The sequence below is a fragment of the Podarcis gaigeae genome (genome assembly GCF_964106915.1).
Source record: "Podarcis gaigeae genome assembly, chromosome: 3".
Classification (NCBI taxonomy): Eukaryota; Metazoa; Chordata; class Lepidosauria; order Squamata; family Lacertidae; genus Podarcis; species Podarcis gaigeae.
Genome location: NC_139680.1, coordinates 33,392,577 through 33,413,716, shown reverse-complemented (window position 1 = coordinate 33,413,716; position 21,140 = coordinate 33,392,577). Strand labels below are relative to the sequence as shown.

Genomic DNA, 21,140 nt, shown 5'->3' with positions numbered 1-21,140 from the left:
ATAAGTTAACAAATTGCTGATGCTTTATAAGACAGAGAACGCAGGGTTCGGAGGATGTGGGGAAGTCCTATAGAATAGATGGAAAAAGAATATGGAAACTTGTTACTTATACCCTATCTTCTTATAACCACTCTTTATTCTTTTTTCTGTATTTCTAAAAAGCAATAAAAAATGTTTTTTAAAAAAAAAATATTATGGATTTTGTTCCAAAGAGAAGCAAAAATGTAGTATGTTGTAACAACAATCCACAATTTTTCATTGTTCATACCAAGAGAATACTCGTCTGAATTATAAGGGTCACAGAGTTTCACCTTATCATTACCAAACAGCAGCATCTTGTTGAACGTAACATGTGAACACCTCTATAATTGGAACAGATCCATGTTTGAGGTTAAAGGCTTCTACTAGGCTAGTTTGGACATTAAACTGGGGAGATACAGATTCAGATACAGATTGAGAGACACTGGCCCAGTCATTATCTCAAGTCTCATGTAAACTGCAGGATTGTTGCAAGGATTAAACAGTTGGAAGAAAAACATCACATACACCTGTCTGAACTCCTGGGAGGAACAATGGTGTGTGTGTGTGTGTATAATGTCTACTTATTCCTCATATCAGAAAGTCTAATGGGCAAGTTACTGGTAAGTCTTGTTTTACACAATATGTTAGATCGGGGGTAGGAGAGGCAAAAAAATTCAATAAAAAAGGACCAATATACCGAATCTCTAATACAGCACACACAATTTTATTTTATTTATTTATTTATTTATTTATTAAATTTATATACTGCCCTTCATGAGAGGGTCATAGGGCAGTTTACAGTATAAAAACACAAAAATACATAATGTATCATCAGACAAAACAATATAACAGTATAACAATATTATATATATACTGAATGCAATAAACAGGATTTCATTCAATATATAGGATTGCACTGTCAATGATGCTTTGCCTAGGTACTGTATATGGTAGTTAACATAACAGCAGTTTTATATAATGTAAGAACTATGCTTGCAAACAGCATCTCTTTTAACACAGCACAATTCCTGCTCCGGGCTTACATTTATATGCACACATACCCATACTTTTGCTGGGTTGTTAATATGTAATTCCAAATAGGTCACGTTGAGTACAGCTGTATGGTGTGTACTACCGAAAGCGATTGATCAAGAAACAACCACTTCGCTAATGTTGCAGCAAAATGTCACAATGCAAATGTTATGCAGCCAGGGAAATCAATATTAGACCAGTGTTTGCATGCTGGTATGTTGCCACAACTAGACAGCTGACATTTCAATGCTGATCAATTTTGAAAAAAGTTTGGTTTTAACCTTTAACACATTGCAATTCTGAAGAAATACTCAAAGTATGCAATCTTAGCAAAGATGTAGTTATTATATTTTAGCACTATGGACATCCAGAGACACTTTAAAAAACAACAACTATCAAAGGCACTAATTTCATGTGAAGAATTAGCTCCCCCACCCCACCCCGTTAACAGCTATCCAGCATTTTTTGCATTAAAATATATCAGGTGGTTGCTTACCACTGAGTATTCCCATGGATTTCTATCCCTGGAGAGTGGGGGTTTGCAAGAAAACAGTTTGTGATAGATTTCTTGTATTTGGAGCCTGCCTTTTTCAATAGAAAAAAAATCAAAGCAAGTAATAAAGAGCAATACAGTGGTACCTTGGGTTACATACGCTTCAGGTTACACACTCCGCTAACCCAGAAATATTACCTCGGGTTAAGAACTTTGCTTCAGGATGAGAACAGAAATCGTGCTCTGGTAGCGTGGTGGCAGCAGGAGGCCCCATTAGCTAAAGTGGTGCTTCAGGTTAAGAACAGTTTCAGGTTAAGAACGGACCTCCGGAACAAATTAAATACTTAACCCGAGGTACCACTGCACACAAAGAGATCAACCAAGGAAAGCCACAGAAAGGACCTTGAGCTCCCCCATCCCACCCTACACACCACAAAGCTTCCACAGTTTAAGAGAGGAGAGGCCATGAGCCAAAGAAGGGACATTCTTACAAATAGGAATGAGCATATAACAGTAGCTTTGCTTGCTATTTTTTGCCACACTGCTTCATGGCACTGTTTAGAAAGCAAAGCTCTGTCTCCACATATTGTTTGATCCTGCCTACATGTGCCCCTTGGGGACACGGGTGGCGCTGTGGGTTAAACCACAGAGCCTAGAACTTGCCGATCAGAAGGTTGGCAGTTTGAATCCCTGCGACGGGGTGAGCTCCCGTTGCTCAGTCCCTGCTCCTGCCAACCTAGCAGTTTGAAAGCACGTCAAAGTACAAGTAGATAAATAGGTACCCCTCCGGCGGGAAGGTAAACAGCGTTTCCGTGCGCTGCTCTTGTTCGCCAGAAGCGGCTTAGTCATGCTGGCCACATGACCCGGAAGCTGTACGCCGGCTCCCTCGGCCAGTAAAGCGAGATGAGCGCCGCAATCCCAGAGTCGGTCACGACTGGAACTAATGTTCAGGGGTCCCTTTACCTTTACCTTTACATGTGCCCCTTCTTTGATCTCCCCCATTACATTGGGAAAATTAATCACTTGATATCTTTTGCAAATCCCATGTCTCATTTGTTTCAACACAACGTACTTGCACAGTACTTCATACATTGAGCACCAGGGGGTTTGGCCATTTCTAGTAGGTTACTATCATTAGATGGAAAATGCTCTCCGCAAGAGAATCATCTCATAGCTTAACATTTGAGAGACAAATAGGGCACGCAACAAAATGTTACGGTGGATTCCCAAGTGGATGAGCACAACTGTAGCATATCTGATAGCGAAGGTTTCTCCCCATTGCTAGGTCAGCTGGCCATGGTGTGTTAGATGAAAAAGTGAAGGGGGTTTGTTGGGAGATGCCAGAGAAGGGGAAGGTGCTAGCATTAGAAAGGAGTAATCTGTATGCCCTTGAATATATATAATGGGCAGTGTGATACACTAAGCAGGTTATAAGTCAAGAATACTTTGATTTAGGAGCAACCCCCATGCAGAGTAGGTCTTATTTCCAAGTAAACATGGGTAGGTTTAGGTTGCACATTTGATATTAAGCCTGACTGCATCAACTGTTAATCCAAATGCTAAAGCGTTTAAGTTTGGATGTAAAACATTCCACTTCACTGTTCAATGATGATTCATGAAATAAATCAATAAAAGAAGCTATTTCAGTTTTCCCTCGGGTCATAATCTCACACACATTTTCAGGTCACACTGAACTAAGTGGGAGTTCTGTGTTGAGTTGATCCATGTTATGTTCGGGCTGCCAGGTAAATTTTCAGAATCTAGGCCTTCTTTTAATTCAACTTACAAGCCTCTACTTTACCTCCTTGCCAATCAGGAAATCTTCGACATTGGCCTGCAGTCCCCAAAGGCTTTTGGGGGAGGGGTTGTTGTTTACGACATTCTTTCTCTCTCAGGGAGCTCTCTAACCCACATCACCACTCCATGTGCATGCTTGCATGTGCCCTTGATTTACTTTGCAATTTAACATTTCAATCTGGTAGTTTTTAGTCAGGAGAGTTCTTTAAAGTGTTGATTCTTTAAACTATTTTAACCTAAAGAGAAATGTGCAGGAACACTCCCCTCTTACCAGATCTTTATATGACTGTCATATTCCTAAAGTGAGGAGTGGGAAGCACAAGTTACCTTAAAATGTGCATCTCAACCAGTCTTTCACTGACTGGCATGGCTAGAAGATACAGCACAACCCTTTGGGCCTTGGTGCCATATTATGACAACATTATAGCTCAAGGTCTTCCAGAATTTAAACAGTGGTGTGCTATTATATATAACCTTAGCGGTTTTAAAATTCTCAGCTCCAGTGGGAGGAACTGAAAGAGCAGTGGGCACAGTTCAATGCATACAATGGGGCTTTCCCACCACTTCCTGTTGCAGCCCTTAGTTCCCCCACCCCCCACGGTCACTCCTAAATATTTCAGGCCCTCTGCAACAGTGTAGAATATGGAGAAGCAGGCAAGATGGCAGGTTGAACTGGTGGAAACTGGGTGGGCCTCTCTTTGCTTGAGTGGAAGCACATTTCACTCATGTAAGGGGTTTTCTGCTACATCTTACTCTGCACTAGGACACAGCTGCTACTGAAAACCCAGCTGAATAGGGTGACTGGGTCGGCGATAGCAGAGAGGGAAGGCTAAACAAAGCTCTCTTAGTGGCTAGGTAAAGGTAAAGGGACCCCTGACCGTTAGGTCCATTAGTGGCCGACTCTGGGGTTGCGGCGCTCATCTCGCTTTATTGGCCAAGGGAGCTGGCGTACAGTTTCCAGGTCATGTGGCCAGCATGACTAAGTTCCTTCTGGCGAACCAGAGCAGCGCACGGAAACGCTGTTTACCTTCCCGCTGGAGCAGTACCTATTTATCTACTTGCACTTTGACGTGCTTTTGAACTGCTAGGTTGGCAGGAGCAGGGACCGAGCAACAGCAGCTCACCCCGTCGCGGGGATTCGAACTGCCGACCTTCTGATCAGCAAGTCCTAGGCTGTGGTTTAACCCATAGCGCCACCCGCATCCCTTCTTAGTGGCTACAACAGCTAGAAAAAAATGTTACACAGTTGTGTAGGTGCTGCAGTCACCTGAAGTCCTTTGCCACCTGAAGGCTTATTGATGGTCCAGAATGGCCCTGTAACCACCTTGGTTCTTGAATTTAATCTGTTCTGGGAGTCTGCTCGACACCCAAAATGGTTCGAAAACCCAAGGCCCAGCTTCCGATTGGCTGCAGGAGCTTCCTGCACTCAATCGGAAGCTGTGGAAGCTGTGTCAGACGTTCGGTTTGTGAAAAACGTTTGCAAACCGGAACACTTACTTCTGGGTTTGCAGCATTCTGGAGCCGATTTGTTCGGGAGCCAAGCCGTTTGAGTACCAAGGTACCATTATATTACAGAAAACCAATTTGCTTCTGCGACTCTTCCTATTATAATGTCCTCTTTTCCCCTCAATTGTTATCTACGCCACCAATTTTTCTTCTTCAGTTGCAGCAATCCTAAGTGACTTCCAAACAAGTATAAACAATGTAGCAACACAACTCCTTCCTCTTCCAGAAGCCTTTTAAAAATGTTGTGATATTTAAAAACTAAACAAGAATTGAAATCCATAGACGGTGACTGTACTCATTAAAGCGTGTTTGAAAGCTTTTCTGAGTGCAGTTTGTCACAACTTTTTAGTGCTTTTTGTACTAAACGCACCACTTGCGTGATGGACAGTGAAGCAACACAATTTCCATTTAATTGATTTAAATAAGGCTGAATAAATCTTCACCTTTATGTGACAAGCAGTCAAGACTGACAAGTGATGGTAGGCAGGTAAAAGTAAATGAACAGAAGTCTGAATTGCCCTTGCCATTTATCTTGGTCTTATGTGTCGTAAATCCAGTTTGGGAGAGAGACATTCTGAATTTCACTATTCAAGCACTAAATGAAACTGTCTCCTTCAAAATGATAGTTCCACTACAGCAGTGATACATATCCTCGTTTTAATTAACCTAATGGTCTATTCACCCACCATACTTGGAGGCCTATTTCATTACCCTAAATTAACATTTTCTTTCCATTAAACATCAGATAAAAGATACCAATTGCATGCCTGGTTTACAATACATTCAATCAGTAGCATTCCTTTGCTTAGTGGTAGCAACGTAAAAAAAGAATAGAAGTACCAAAATGCACGTTGACCAGATTACTAATAAAGAAGACTATAAGTAATAAGACACAGATATTACACTCTTATACTTCAGAACACCTGTTCATTAGCTAACCCAATATGGCCCTAGATCCTTTGTTGATACTCTAAACTTTTTCTAACTTTGGTGACATTGACAGAGTAAATGTGTCACCCAAAGTACCTATTGGCTCTTGAGTTATTGTTTAAGAAGGATAAAACTGAACTTATTTTAAAGGTCTAGGGTTTTCACAGCATTATCCTCTCACCAGATCCACTACCTCACAATGTGATACGCTTTCCAAATCCTACAGTTGGATGAAAAACGACCCAAGGATGCTTCTTCTTTTTCTCCTCCTCTTTGTCTTTATCGCTCCCCCCCCCCGCCAAATATCTACTGTTCTTTTCCACTGATAAGTTTCCACCAGAGATACAGCTGATATGTACCAAATAAAGCACTTTTTGGGCGGTAGTTATGGAATGCCCTCATGGGGAAGGCCTGATAGGCAGCTTCCCTTCCAAGTTTTAGACACACTGTAAAGACTTTTCTTCTCAGGCCTGCGTTTGATTCATGTTCTCTCTCCTAACTTCATTTATTATTATTATTATTATTTTGCTTTATTGCTTTGGTTTTATTCGTTTTCTTACTTTTTTGTATTTGCACTCCTGTTTTTACTCTATGCTGCTTTGCATTTTTATGTAGAAAAGCAAAATACAAATAACATGAAACTAGTTACCGGTAAGTAAGTTTCCTTACATGAGATGTAACAATACAGAATTAAATCCAGCAATGTCTGCTAATGGAATGAACACCATTAAGAGAACGGGCTCTTCCCCTCATCCCACAGTTCCCTACACCAATAGTAGAAACTCAGGTATATAAGCTAGGCACCTAATGACACCTTAAATTAGGGTTACAGTCGCCAAAACGGAATGTCTAGTTGACATTTTTGGGCAAGGCAGCTCTAAAGACTTATTTTTCAAATGGTGGGCTGACTGTGATTGATTCTCAGTTAAACGACAATCTTGAGATAGGTTAAGAGCTTTGACAACTTAAATAAGGAAAGTCACTTGATCCAGGGACAGTCCACATATATATTGGCCTATTCTGACCTCTTTTTCTTAATGCTGACTACTCCTGCTCAGGCTGCACAGAAAAAGCATTTTGGTTTCAGAAATTCACTCTGATAAAATATAACTGGTGGAATTCTACAGGATGGGGTCTTAGTGTGTGAAAACAGTCCAGATCCAATGATCTTCTTCAGGCATGCACCTCCATATGCTGGAGATCTCAGGAGCCATCCTGGCACCAGGCATCTTCACTTGGTTGCAAATAGTCAAAAGCAAGGTGCAAAATGAGCCTGGCACCTGGCTAATTTTTAACACTGCCCCACACACAGCCCTAATCTGCTCTGAGGGACACTTGGAAGAGCACGTTTGCAGGGGAGCTACAGTGGAGGGAAAGCGAAGCCTGCTCACACAACAATGGATGTTAGCCATGGAAGACAAACAAGAAAGCAGCTTCAATAATGTAAGAGGTATATGAATAACAGGCTTGTGTTTTAGAAGTTATGAGAGCAAAATGTAGTTCTTGGGTGATGCTGAAAAAGGAGGCGTGACAGGAGCTGTCAACTCCGTGGATGCAGGAAAATGTAAGATGGCCCATGACCCAGATGGAAGGACCATCTCAGACAAACAAAAGGTACACAATTTTTGTACAGCTTCATATTCACATTTTCCATAAGCATGGCAATAAAAAGATCTTCCAAACATGTCAGAGATCTTAAATCATTTTTTCCTTGATGACTGAAAACCCACTGTACCAGTGTTGAATAAAAAGAGCTTGCTAAACAGTCTAAAGAACAAAGCCAAGAGCCATTTATTTCAACTTTCTAGACCTAAAAAGTTCCCTCACATAGAAAGGTAAGCTTAAATTATGCTAGAGCTACAAATTAGACATATTCTTGGAAATCACAGAAGTAATTCTGTCTCTGTGCGTAAGTTATGAGACTAACCAAGGTGCTAACTCACTTGATATAGTTCAAGAAATGATTATTACAACCCAGTAAGTAATTTGTCTCTTTGCAGTAGGATGCAATAAGGCCATTTCTCTTGTATATATTTTTTAAAAAGGCCAGAAAAGACAAGGATTGCCAGTCCTCTTAATTTCATTTATAATCTGCTTCAAGGAATGGACTTTTTAAATTAAACACCAGAAAAGAGATATTTAGAATAGACATTAGAGTAATTTGTCATGAGGAACATTAAAAGATTATTGGTTTTATAACATCTTATATCACTGATGCAAAGAAATTAAGTCACTCATTACAGTACAGCAGATGTGTACTTTTGGTATTTGCAAAGTCTTTACTAAGTAATTTACCATAACCCAGTCGTGTCCATGCAAACTGTGCAGCACAATCCTATGCCTATTTACTCAGAAGTCCCATAAAGGTGCATATGATGGCAGCCTTCAAAATATTATTTAAAACATTCTCTAGCCACTCCATAAAGTCCTTTTAATTTGAGTGTCTAGAAACCTCCGAAATAGTCAAATTAAAATACAGGGGGAAATACAAGAGACAATGGCTACATTCACATGTAACACCAAACCAGGGTTTAGCACTGCATAGGCATGCCTATATGAACCTGAGAGAAGCACTGGGGGGGGTCACACATTCCCCCCTCCCACACAACTTAGGAGAAAGTCAGAGTTTAATTTCACTTTTACAGAATCCCAATTTACTGTTGCATTTGAACCAACCAGGGATCCTGATTTAAAACAAACTCTGGTACGTTTTTATAAGCTGGCTTGCTATGAACACTTGAGTTTGTTTTAAACCAAGTATCATGCTCCAGTGAGTCTCCTGAGAGGCTAGAGCCCCAAATCCTAAGGAGGTTTAAGCCTCTTAGCAAAACACTCACCAAACAGGGCAGGGTTACAGGTGCAGCACCATCAAAACAAACCATGTTCAAGCATGGAGAATCAGTCTAGCTCTAAAGTGTGATCCAGAGACAAACAGTCCAAGGTCAGTATGACAGGGAGCTCAGACAAGGTACAGTGGTACATCGGGTTAAGAACTTAATTTGTTCTGGAGGTCCGTTCTTAACCTCAGGTACCACTTTAGCTAATGAGGCCTCCCACCACGCGATTTCTATTCTCAAAGTTCTTAACCCGAGGTACTATTTCTGGGTTAGTGGAATCTGTAACCTGAAGCGCCTATAACCTGAAATGTCTGTAACCCGAGGTACCACTGTACAACATAGCAAGGAGGGAGAACAAGGAGCCAGAGACCTGTGTTGTTTCCAGCAACCAAGCGGTTCAGGATACGTTTGCCTCCTAGACCATACTCAAACCACAGCTACTAGTAGTGAAGGACTTTCAGAGATTGTTAACTCACAACAACCCCTTACTCATGACCTTTGCGAAGAATCTGGGTTATACATGTTATACATGTTATACATGTTATACGTTGTAACTTTTCAGCCTGGACAGCTCCAAGGGTTCTTTAGCAGGTCTCCCCCTGCAAGGGATCCTCAGCACTGGTTCCAGGGAACGCTGCCTGCTTCAAGGTCTCCAACCTATAGGGTTCCTGGTTCATCATCTGAAGACTCCATGTGGGCTAGACATGACACAAAGCCACTCTGCCTAAGTCTTCCTCCAGGCAACGGGGAGGAGGAGAGTTAAACACTCGGGGTTATTCTGACAGTGTTAAATCATGCTTCACTGTTACATGAAAACATGGATATTGAGAAATGTCCAAGCAAAAGGAATAAATGGAATGTTTATACCGCACCCGGGAGACTTGAGAGAGATCGTATGTTGGCAGCACTCTTAAGAGAAATCCAATGAGACACATCACTCCATTGCAAAACCAGGAGAGACTTCTCGCCTATTGGGAATATTCAGGCCTGTAGTCTAATTCAAGCTACTACCTCAAGTAAAGAATTCCCAGACTGAGTGAAAAATACTTGTTTTTGTTGTTCAGCAGAGACCTGGATTCCCAGATCAGCATCCAGCAAATACAAGGCAAGAACAACTACAGTGGTACCTTGGGTTAAGTACTTAATTCGTTCCGGAGGTCCGTTCTTAACCTGAAACTGTTCTTAACTTGAAGCACCACTTTAGCTAATGGGGCCTCCTGCTGCTACCGCGCCGCCGGAGCACGATTTCTGTTCTCATCCTGAAGCTAAGTTCTTAACCCGAGGTACTATTTCTGGGTTAGAGGAGTCTCTAACCTGAAGCGTATGTAACCCGAGGTATCACTGTACTAATAGTCCAAGGGACTGCACAGAGATATTTTCTGCCTTTTTAAAGAAAAGCCCCTAACAGGAACTCCATGCACCACTTGAAAAACTATTTTTGAAACTATAATGAAATTTCCTAATAGCTTTCACAGTACGGTGCAAAGAGTCACTGCTAGGCAAAATGGAGTCAAAAGCTCTATGGATACACAACCCCAGTCTTTGCATACCATTAAAGGTACACTTTGGTTGACAGCCACTCTACACATATGCACATAATACAATGATGGGATGAAGAAGCCAGATAATATCCCTAAGTTTACGTTACTGAACCAACAGCAGATCAGCCACTGAGTTCTGGCAGACAAGTAAAGCTTCTCTTCCCAGTAATAGTTTGCATCTAGTAATAAAGAAACGTAACAAAATTGAAAATATGCTTCTCATTGTCATTCTGCATAACTAAGGTTAGAGGAGGAAGTGGGGGCAGGAGGAACAGAGGCATGCTGCAAAACAGAAATTAATTTAACATTTTAAAATTGCTATGCTGCAGGTTCACCTTTAGAACAAAGTAGCTCTCAAGCAGTAAAGCTTTAAGTAGCAGAATCCACTCGTGCAATATTACATACAAAGCCTTCTATAAAGCCTCTTTCAATAGCATGGCTGTTTCTCAATAATAGGAAAGCCTTGAAAATGAGAGGAGAAATCACTTGCACACCTCCCATATTGGCTCTAATATATTTTTTTTTGCATTCAGTAACATCAAATACACAAAGCACTAGTAAATCACTGAACCAATGTAGTGTAAAATATAACCAAGGTACTTCGATTTACATGACATTAGAATGGAAATAGGATGATATAAAAGTGTACAAACATCAATTCTTTAAGCAGAGTATGATTTAGAACAAAATTGACTTGGCTAAAGAAAATAGTCCCGTCCCCCGTCCCCCCCACAATATAAGAATTCTGGTTTCATTTCACAAAGCCATTTACCTGCTCTCTTTGATCTCTCTTGAAAGGTGCTTAACTGACAGTTTCATGTCAGGATTTTAATAATATCTGTATGCTAGAAGCAATTGCAAAATTAACCTAAGGAACATGATCTTGGAAAAGTTGAAGAGATAATGGCAAGGGGAGAAAAAGTTTTGAAACTGAGAGCTACTGCAGTTAGACAAAGGAAGTTGTAGCAGCAGCAGTAACTGTGATGAGCCTCTAGATTCTAGAACCTCATCAAAGTTATTGCTGCAGAGCCTTGAATAAAAGACCATTTCCCTAAAACCAATTTGTGGAATGGCACAAGTAGCAGGCTACTTACTACAAGCTCAAAAAGTATTGTGTGGCTGAGGGGCCTGAAGACATTCAATAGCCAATTTTACAACGCAATCCTATATACACCTACTTTAAGTCCTATTTAGTTCAATCAGCTTACTTCCAGGTAAGTAGGTGCAGGCTTGTATACAGTTTTTTGCCTTACTCAGAGTAAATCCACCGAAATTAAGGAACATGGCTATCTTAGGTTTATAAATTTCAACGGGTCTATTTTGAACATTTGATCGATTTTTGTTTGTGGTACCTAACAAGAGCCTCTTTTGCTATTTAGGATGGTAATTAATCTCCGCTTTTGAAACCAAAGCAAACTAACACTATGGGAAAACTGAAACACTGAACTGCTCTTTTTATTTTCAAGTTGTATGAATTATTCAAGATGTATGAATTAATGCTAAAATGTGTTTCTTCCCTAACAAGACACTCTTTTCATAGTGGCACATTTATACTAAGTGTGAATATTGCCTAGTTCACAAAGTCTTCTAAAGATTGGTACAAAGGGATCTAGAACCTTCCACCCAGAACTCTAAGGGCTATTTTTGCTTGATTTTACCCTTTGGGAATTACATGTTCCTGCTTCTCAGAATGTCAAAGCACATCTTAATATAACCCCAAACAAAGTCCCCCACTTTAGACATGCTTTTATAGCAAATGTGCTGCCCTCCAAATGTTGAACTCCATTGTCAGTGGCCATGTTGGCTGAGTTTTAGAATCATAGAAACTTAAGAGTTGGAAGGGACCCTGAGGGTGATCTAGTCCAACCCCCTGCAATGCAGGAATCTCAGCTAAAGCATCCATGACAAATGACCATCCAACCTCTGCTTAAAAACCTCTCAGGAAGGAGAGTCCACCACCTCTCATGGGAGTCTGTTCCACTAACAAGATTCCCACTACAACATCTACAGGGCACCACTTTTACTATCCCTGCATGGAGTGTTTATCTTTCCTTCTAACTTTTCTATCTTACCTTGCAATGAGAAATAATGAAGTGCCTATGTATATTGCTGCGACGTTATGGCAACCCCCTCCCCACAACTCCAGTTCCGACCCCTTCTTTCAGTGGTTTCACTTCAGCAAATCGTCAAAACTTTACCACTAAGTTCAGATTTTGAAACTGAACCAGTACGAAGCTATAACTGAGACAATAAAAAAGCCCAAAGAGTTATGCGGCAAACAAAAGTACTTTGTCCTTTTTAACAACTTGCCATCTGTGAACATTTTTACCAGTTAAAAATAGATGGTTAACTCAAATGAATCCATTGGAATTGGAATACGTTGTGCACAACAGATGGCTTGTTTATACAACAGTTCTGGGGAACATATTTGTTACAGCTTCTTCTTAGTTGTTTCTTGTGCCTATAGTCCAACAAAATATCTGAAACACCCCATCATTGCTATATTAGCTCTTTAACCACCAGGAGGGCGAGGGATGGGAAGCCCGAAGGCAATGAGAATCTAGAACATATGGTTGCAGCCTTTAGGATGTCACAAAAGGCTGTGCTTCAGCAACTTGAATGTGTGTTTTACAAAAGACATAAAGCACCATTTCTACTGCTGCAGCACAGGAGATAAAATACTGCTGATTTTTTTTGTGAAGGTCATTTTATCTGATCTCCATGTTTGCTTTTTAAATGCAATGCATTTAAATATATTTATATATGTATTTCAATATATTTTATTGTATTGTATTCAATTTCAATGGCTGTAAGCCTCCCTGAGTAGGGGCTTGGCACCAGAAGGAATTGGTTGCATGTGCATGAATCTTAAAATAAACCACCTTTTCACTTTAGCAAAAATCTAGTACCAGGAGACCTATTACTTATCCCATATTTGCTAACAGGTAAATTTTGAAATAAGTGTGAGAGATGCATCAGTATCTCTGATAAAACTTAAAGAAATATACAACACCAACAAGGTCACAAAACTGGCCTTGTATTTAAGCACTCACTGGCATCAAAGAACTGCACACAGGCAAGTGTGCAGTGGAACAAGTGAGTGCAGCAAGTGTGCAGCAAGTGAGTGAGCTGGTGGAAGAGGATTGGAGGGATCCATCCCTTCTCCATGCCTTGTGGAAACTAAAGGGGTTGCCATAGGAGAGAAGTCCCCTGAAAAGAAATGTACAGGATGCTGAAGAAGGATGAAATTGTGAGTTTGCTAGTATTGGGATAGGAGAGCGGGGGGGGGGGGCAGCAATCACATCTGGCAACCAATGCCAGTTTCAGATAGTAGATGGATAAAGGTAAAGGGACCCCTGACCATTAGGTCCAGTTGTGACTGACTCTGGGGTCACGGCGCTCATCTCGCTTTATTGGCCAAGGGAGCCGGTGTACAGCTTCTGGGTCATGTGGCCAGCATGACTAAGCTGCTTCTGGTGAACCAGAGCAGCGCACAGAAACGCCATTTACCTTCCCGCTGGAGCGATACCTATTTATTTACTTGCACTTTGATGTGTTTTCGAACTGCTAGGTTGGCAGGAGCAGGGACCGAGTAACGGGAGCTTACCCCGTCGCGGGGATTTGAACCGCCAACCTTCTGATCGGCAAGTCCTAGGCTCTGTGGCTTAACCCACAGTAGATGGATAGATAAGTGTAAAAAGTCCAGGACACAAATTCTCAGAGCCCTCTAGTGGCTATGGTGGCTCATTTACCAGAAGTAATGTATTTAGCGTTAACTCTGGAAGCGTATACTTGATTCTAACCAAACTAAGCCTCCGAGAGCAAAGTATACACCAGCTTTATTAATGTATCATTAAGGCTAATTGCATGCTGTCATCTGCCAGGAGAAGTAAATGCAAACTGATATACTATTGCTAGCAATCGAGATCAAATGAAACTTAGACCTTCCATTTTCCAGCTCAATTCCTATGCACTGAAATACTACAGGGATCCATATAAGCCCTGAATTCTCGGTTCACGGCGGTGATGAAGAATAAACTTGTGGGATTACATCACCACAGTGATTCTCGGTCTACTTGAGTTCCTGGGCCAAACCCTTGAAACTCAAAACACACCATAATGAGATAAACATTACTTTCCTTCAAACAATTTCCATACATTCCCAGCCAGCATGCAATTGATTCTCACTTCTACTGGATTCTAACAGCATCACTATGTGAAAGACAGCACACTAAAACCTTATTGGAGTTCAACACAAAGCAATAAGGCATCAGAGACACAACAGCCTGAATTATGAATATGCAGATTGTACTTAAAGCACTCTCAATCAGAGGGGAGGGCCACCCATAATTTCCAGATGTGGGCCAGAACCACAGCTGGTTCCAAGTGAAGGAATCCAGGAGAAGGGGAAAGTCTGGGTAGAAATGACCACAAATGCTTATGTGTAATTTTGGTCCATCTTTGAGCGCCTTCTCTGTAAAAACAACAATTCTCCTCTAAACCTATTTTGACTTTGTTTTGACTTATTCACTGGCAGAAGCATACCTCAGACAATGGCCTTGCAAGAAATAATATTTATGCACTTCACTGCGCAGTGACTGAAACTGTTAAAAAATATTTCAGGAAAATATTGCATGTACCTTGAACTCACAAGCAATGCAAGACATCTTCTAACTGCTCTGTAGTATCACAAATGGGGAAAAAATAATAAATGGCACAGAAATAATAGAAAGGCATTAAACGAAATTATACTAAAATGAAAGCACTTTTCTGCTGCACTTCAGCACGAAGCATCCAGAGGACAAAGTCATTTTAATCATGTTTTATACTGCACTGTCAAAGTTATTACCTTACTAACCTTGTATATGCATATTATAAAAATCATCCATTTATGTTACAGTGAATTACTTTGGGTTAACACTCAAAACTCAATACCTGAAACGAATCTCAAGTGACAAGACCTTCATTAATCACAATTTTCTGATATTAATGCCACAACACAAAGCCTTCTTCTTCACAGTTTGAAACTTCAGGTGATCAAATATTATTGAACACCATCTGTATCAAATTGCATACTCCCTCTCTCATTCCCAAACAGAAATTACTGCTAGGAGCTACATGAAAAATGGTGTTTACAGATTTGAGTAGTGGAGGAAAGGTGAATCCATGACCAAAAGGTGTAAAGAAGCATGGTTCCATATGTAGCATTTCCACCTCTAAGCTCCAAAGCTAGAAGGCTGATGCCTTTCCACTTGGCGCTGTTGCGTTCGCAAAGTAAAGGAAGGATTGGACCCTGATTAAAAACAAGACACGAGGCTTTGACCAGCAAGGCTCTCGGAGAAAGTGCGTAAACCACACCCCTCACCAGGCCATTTTATTAGCAAAAGAATCTTTTACACAGTGCTCATAAGAACCAATCATATTTCCTCTGAGCATTTCATCAAACCCCACGTGGGGAAAAAGTTACACTACAACACTAATTAACATGCATATATTTTGGGGTAAATAAGATGAGAACTACAAAGAAGAGCATCTGGCAACCCCGGAGGTCATAAACAATCAGTACACATGATAAGAAGGATGGCCAGGAGGACAGTGACCATTATCCCCTTAATGTGAGATCTGTTTCCTGGCCCTAAGATTAACATCCTACCATTAATATATAAGAACCTACTTCAAAGAAGCTTGCCCACTATCTTTATGGCCCAAGATGCCTGCCTGGCGAAGCAACTGGGCTGTGTACTGCTGTGTACGTGACATGTGAGGAGAGAGAAATGGGCAGTAGAGGCAAAAGGGCATCAAAAGGGCATGAATGTAGAATCTTATGGGATTTAATCAGAAATTATCGTCAATATATCAAACCCAGTCAACACAATGTCTTCATCGTGGACACGATGGCTTGATGCATATTTTATAATTCCTCACGGTAATCCCATCTGATCCCTACAGGCGCAACAGAAATACACTTGTGAACATCTCCAGCCCCATCACATGCCCTCAAAGTCTGTTCTGGATGGGTCTCCAACCTTCCAGAGCACATTTATTTTTTAGAAGGTGGGGCAGGGAAACTGAAGCTGCAAAGTAGAGAAGAAAGAGAAGCCCCACTGAACAAGCAGTCACCTGCTCTCCTTGCGTAATGGAGCTCATCCAGAGACTTTTGAATCATTTTGTCTGGATGGATCAGAACAACCACTCAATGAGTCAATCAGCTCCCAGTTCCATGTTATCATCAGGAAGCGAGAGTGCCAACCAAACTGAAATCTATTCTGGAATTTAAATCCAAACATTCTAGAAGTATATATTATACATCAAAATATTTTTGCATAATGCAGGGTATGAAGCTTTCTGGAATGAACACAAACATGTTAACCAATGGCAACTGTCCCTCCCCATGAATGAAACACACCCATTCATAAAACAAAGATATTGTCTTATCTTCAAGATCCCAATGAGAAAGGAAAGGGGTCTTTCACTGTTCCGGGCATGAGAGACCAACCTTGCCCTTCCTGCCCACTTCACCCAATACTTCAAATTATCTGCCAATGTAAATATGTAGAGCAATGGTGTAAATAAATGCAAGGTCAGATTGGGCAGTGTATCTAGAAAGAAGTGGGAAGTGTTTTCTTGAACTTCTTTTTCTTGCCTCTCGAGACATTGACGGATGCCAACAAAAACAACAATACCTTTGAGGGACTAGGAAAGCTATGGTACCAGAACAGATCTGTACAACTTACGACAACCCCTAGATATGATTTCTGCTCTTGAAAAAGACCTTTTCAAAATAGTATTTCCACAACTTTTTGAATCAGAGCCCAGCTTAACCATGGATTTTCACCAGGGGTTTACCCAAGACTTTGGTGCCCCTCCCCCAAAAACCTATGCTTTCCATGACTATGCCACCTTTCCCCATGACCCAATTCTTGTTCCTGACCTTCCCCTGTACCTCCAAAATGCAGCATTAGGTGCAGGACAACTTTCTGCTATTCTCCCCATCTCCATGCTTGGGAAAGGGAAGGCAAGATTCCATTTCGCGTAATGTGGAAACAGGCCTCTGCTCACCCCTCCAGGGAGGGCAAACACCAGCAAGCATGAAGTCAAGTCATCGCACCTTCCTCTCCCCAGCCCAAGTGAGAGTGCAATGGGGAAGAAGATTTGGTTCTTGATTTGGCTCTGCACTGAACAGGTGCTCCAAGTGCCCCCAACAGCAAAAGAGGTGCTAAAACCTCTTTGGTTTAAGGCTTCTTCTCAACTGTAGGAAAACTCCTCCCCTGCAGCTGGCCACACTCCACAGAAGATGGCCAGAGAACTTGTAATTTCAGCTGTGGTGAGCAGAACTGTGGACCCATTAATTTAAAATATCCCTTCACACTTAGTCTGCATGGTGCATTATCATGGTTGCGCCAGAAGCGGTTTAGTCATGCTGGCCACATGACCCTGAAATTTGTATGTGTCCCTCGGCCTGAAAGTGAAATGAGCACCGCAACCCCATAGTCACCTTTTGTTATGTACTGAAGTTCTCACCCTGGGCCAGCAGGGGGATACTGTAGATAGTTTTCACTCAGGTCCACATATGCAAATAAGGGATTGAAAGTGACATTCAGTGATTGGATAGTTACAGAAAGTGGTTACTGTTGCGTTGTAGTGGAGGTCTATATAAGCAGGCTGGCTGAACCCTTCAGTTCAGTTCTGTTCTGGCCTGTGAATAAACAAGAGCTGTTTGAAGAATCGCTGTGTTGTCTGCTATGTTCACTCACAACTTAACACTTTTGACTGGACTTAACCGTCCAGGGGTCCTTTACCTTTTGTAGCATAGGCTTGGTGGTCAGAAACACATAGCACCCTGTGGCCTCTGTTTAGCACACTGAGCAATCGTTTTATCAATATATTAAAAAGCTTCTTAATTGGAGTTTATCCGCATTTAGCTGCATCTGATAAAAGCAACTTTAAAACCAAACTATCCAAACTTCAGCTACCATGGAATGTTTCCCAAACCTAAATAAACAAACATTCAAAATAATGATTGCAGGTTACACTGCAAAATCTTAAAGTGAAAGTTCATAAAGATTTCTGTAGTCTCCAAGAACAGTTTTATTATACAAAACTGCAAAAAAAAGAGGAAGAAGCTATTTCAGTGTTCTGCTGTCTCCTAGCAACTAGGATCTGCTGATGTCTTCTCATCACAAGTAGGCCATTTGTATAAAATCTGTTGTGTTTCGGGGCACTCATGTGTCAAGCAGAGCAATGGTATGCACAGCAAGAAGCTTCCAGCTATAAATAAAATAGCAATGATAGTCTTTTTATTAGGAACCAAAGAAGCTGCCTTACACCAAATCAGACCACTGGTCCATCTAGCGCCATATTCTCAACACTGACTAGCAACAGCTCTCCAGGGTTTCAGGCTGGGAACATACACAAACCTAGAAGGAAATCCAGAGGACTGAACTCGGGGCCTCCTGCTTACTTGCTTACTGAGTAGATGCTCTACCACCAAGCAACAGACCTCCCCCAAACAGGTAATGCAACACTGAAGAAAGGTAATTCAGTTCGATCACAAAATAAGCTGGAGCAGAATCATGCTATTTAACAAAAACTGGAGGGGTCAGTGGAAATGCTATCTGTGCAACAGCACCAACGGACCCAAACCATTTGCATGTTATCTGTACAAATAACCTTGTAAAAACCTTCCCAGTTCACGTCTCAGCCTTTTAAGTCGCTGTTATTCACTAAAAACATCAAGTCTTATGCCTGAAGGAACGAGTTAATTCTGAAGCACAAAGAAACCTTGGCCATGAGCAGAGAAACAAAGAATAAGATCCTCTTCAAAGCCACTTCCATTAATGCAGACACAAGAGAACCGTTATATTGATTTGAACTTTCCACTATAGCTCCTTATGTTTCAGAAACTATCTCACCTACTTCTTACAGTGTTTGGAATTTCTTTTTTAAAAGCTATTAATACATGATGAACAAGCAAGAAAGTGGCTAAGCTGCAGAAACTACTTTTTTAAAGGTTAAATGCTAGCAATCATTAATATATGATGGCTTGAAAAACTGCACTTAAAAAAAGACAGAAGCAGTCAAATTTGCAGATGATAGAAAGATGGGAAGGACCAGTTGAAAATTGGACAACTAGGATAATGGCAAAATGAAAACTCTGGATGAACTGTGGACTGAAACTCTCTCCTACATGAAGATTACAGAATTAATGACCAGATAGCCAACACTTTTGAGAATGGCAAACTAAGCAAGAGTCAACACTGATGTGTCACAGAAATAGCAGATTTCATTTTTTTTACTTGTATTAACAACCATGTTTTCAAGACACACACAAAAAACAGTTATACTCAGCATCACTCCAACCTTGGTTTGAAGTTCTGGACACTACATTTCAGGATTGCATTAATAAGTTGTTGTTGGCATCCGTCTGTCTCGAGAGACGATGGAAGGAGCCTCTGGGGATGAAGTCAAACAGCTGCATCAGCAGCACTAAAGTGACCTGTCCAGATGAGAACTATACAGATTTTTATTTTTTTTAAGAGTGTGCTGGCAACAAATCTTTCCCCAAGCAACAATATTTATTCTGTCTCTAAGAGTAATACAGCTGACTGAATAGCAAGCAAGTTGAAAAACAAGCATCACTATTTAGTATTACATTGGTACCTCAGGTTAAGAACTTATTTCATTCCGGAGGTCCATTCTTAACCTGAAACTGTTCTTAACTTGAGGTACCACTTTAGCTAATGGGGCCTCCCACCGCCGTCGCGTGATTTCCGTTCTCATCCTGAGGTAAAGTTCTAAACCCAAGATACTACTTCCGGGTTAGCGGAGTCTGTAACCTGAAGTACCTGCAACCCGAGGTGTCTGTAACCCGAAGTACCACTGTACAGTGGTGCCCCGCAAGACGAATGCCTCGCAAGACGGAAAACCCGCAAGACGAAAGGGTTTTCCGTTTGCGAGTTGCTTCGCAAGACGAATTTCCCTATGGGCTTGCTTCGCAAGAAGAAATCTCCGGGGACCTCTTTTAAATGCTGGCGGTGGGGAGCAAAGCCTTTCCCTCCCTCCGGCCTTCAGAAGAGGTCCAGGAAGGCTGGTGGGGGCCAAAAGGCTTTGCTCCCCACCGCCAGCATTTTAAAAGCAGTCTGGGATAGCAGGGAAGCGCTTCCCGCTATCCCGGACGGCTTTTGAAGGCAGCCGGGGGGAGCAAAGACTTTCGCCCCCCGCCGGCCTTCAGAAGAGGTCCTTGACCTCTTCTGAAGGCCGGCGGGGGGCAAAAGTCTTTGCTCCCCCCTGCCTGCCTTCCCGGGAGAGTGGAGAAACGCAGCGTGTTTCTCCGCTATCCCGAACGGCTTTTGAATCCTTCGCTGCCGCCCGCCAGCATTTTAAAAAACCCCGAGACAGTGGAGGACTTCTCCACTGTCCGGGGCGATTTTAAAATGCTGGCAGGCGGCAGCGCTGCCGCCCGCCAGCATTTTAAAATCGGCCCGGGACAGCAGAGGACTTCTCCGCTGTCCCGGGGCGATTTAAAAGCCCCCGGGAAGGCAGGCAGGGGGGCAAAGACTTTTGCCACCCGCCAGCCTTCAGAAGAGGTCCTGGACCTCTTTGCTCCCCCCCGCCTGCCTTCAAAAGCCGTCCGGGATAGCGGAGAAACACGCTGTGTTTCTCCATTCTCCCGGGAAGGCAGGCAGGGGGGAGCAAAGACTTTTGCCCCCCGCCGGCCTTCAGAAGAGGTCCCGGGGTTTTTAAAAATGCTGGCGGGCGGCAGCGAAGGCTTCGCTGCCGCCCGCCAGCATTTTAAGATTGCCCCGGACAGTGGAGGACTTCTCCGCTGTCCCGGGGTTTTTTAAAATGCTGGGGGTGGGAAGAAAAGCCCTTGTCCCCCCCCCAGCCTTCAGAAGAGGTCGGGGGACAGACTGTCCCCGGACCTGGTCTGAAGGCGGTTTCCATAGGAACGCATTGATTGATTTTCAATGCATTCCTATGGGA

The 21,140-nt window shown here is 42.0% G+C and overlaps 1 protein-coding gene across 1 annotated transcript in view; it reads right to left on the bottom strand.

Moving 5' to 3' along the window:
- Positions 1-21,140, bottom strand: part of PRIM2 (DNA primase subunit 2) — a gene marked incomplete at its 5' end in the record, with an annotated part of 70,832 nt that overhangs the window by 32,016 nt on the left and 17,676 nt on the right.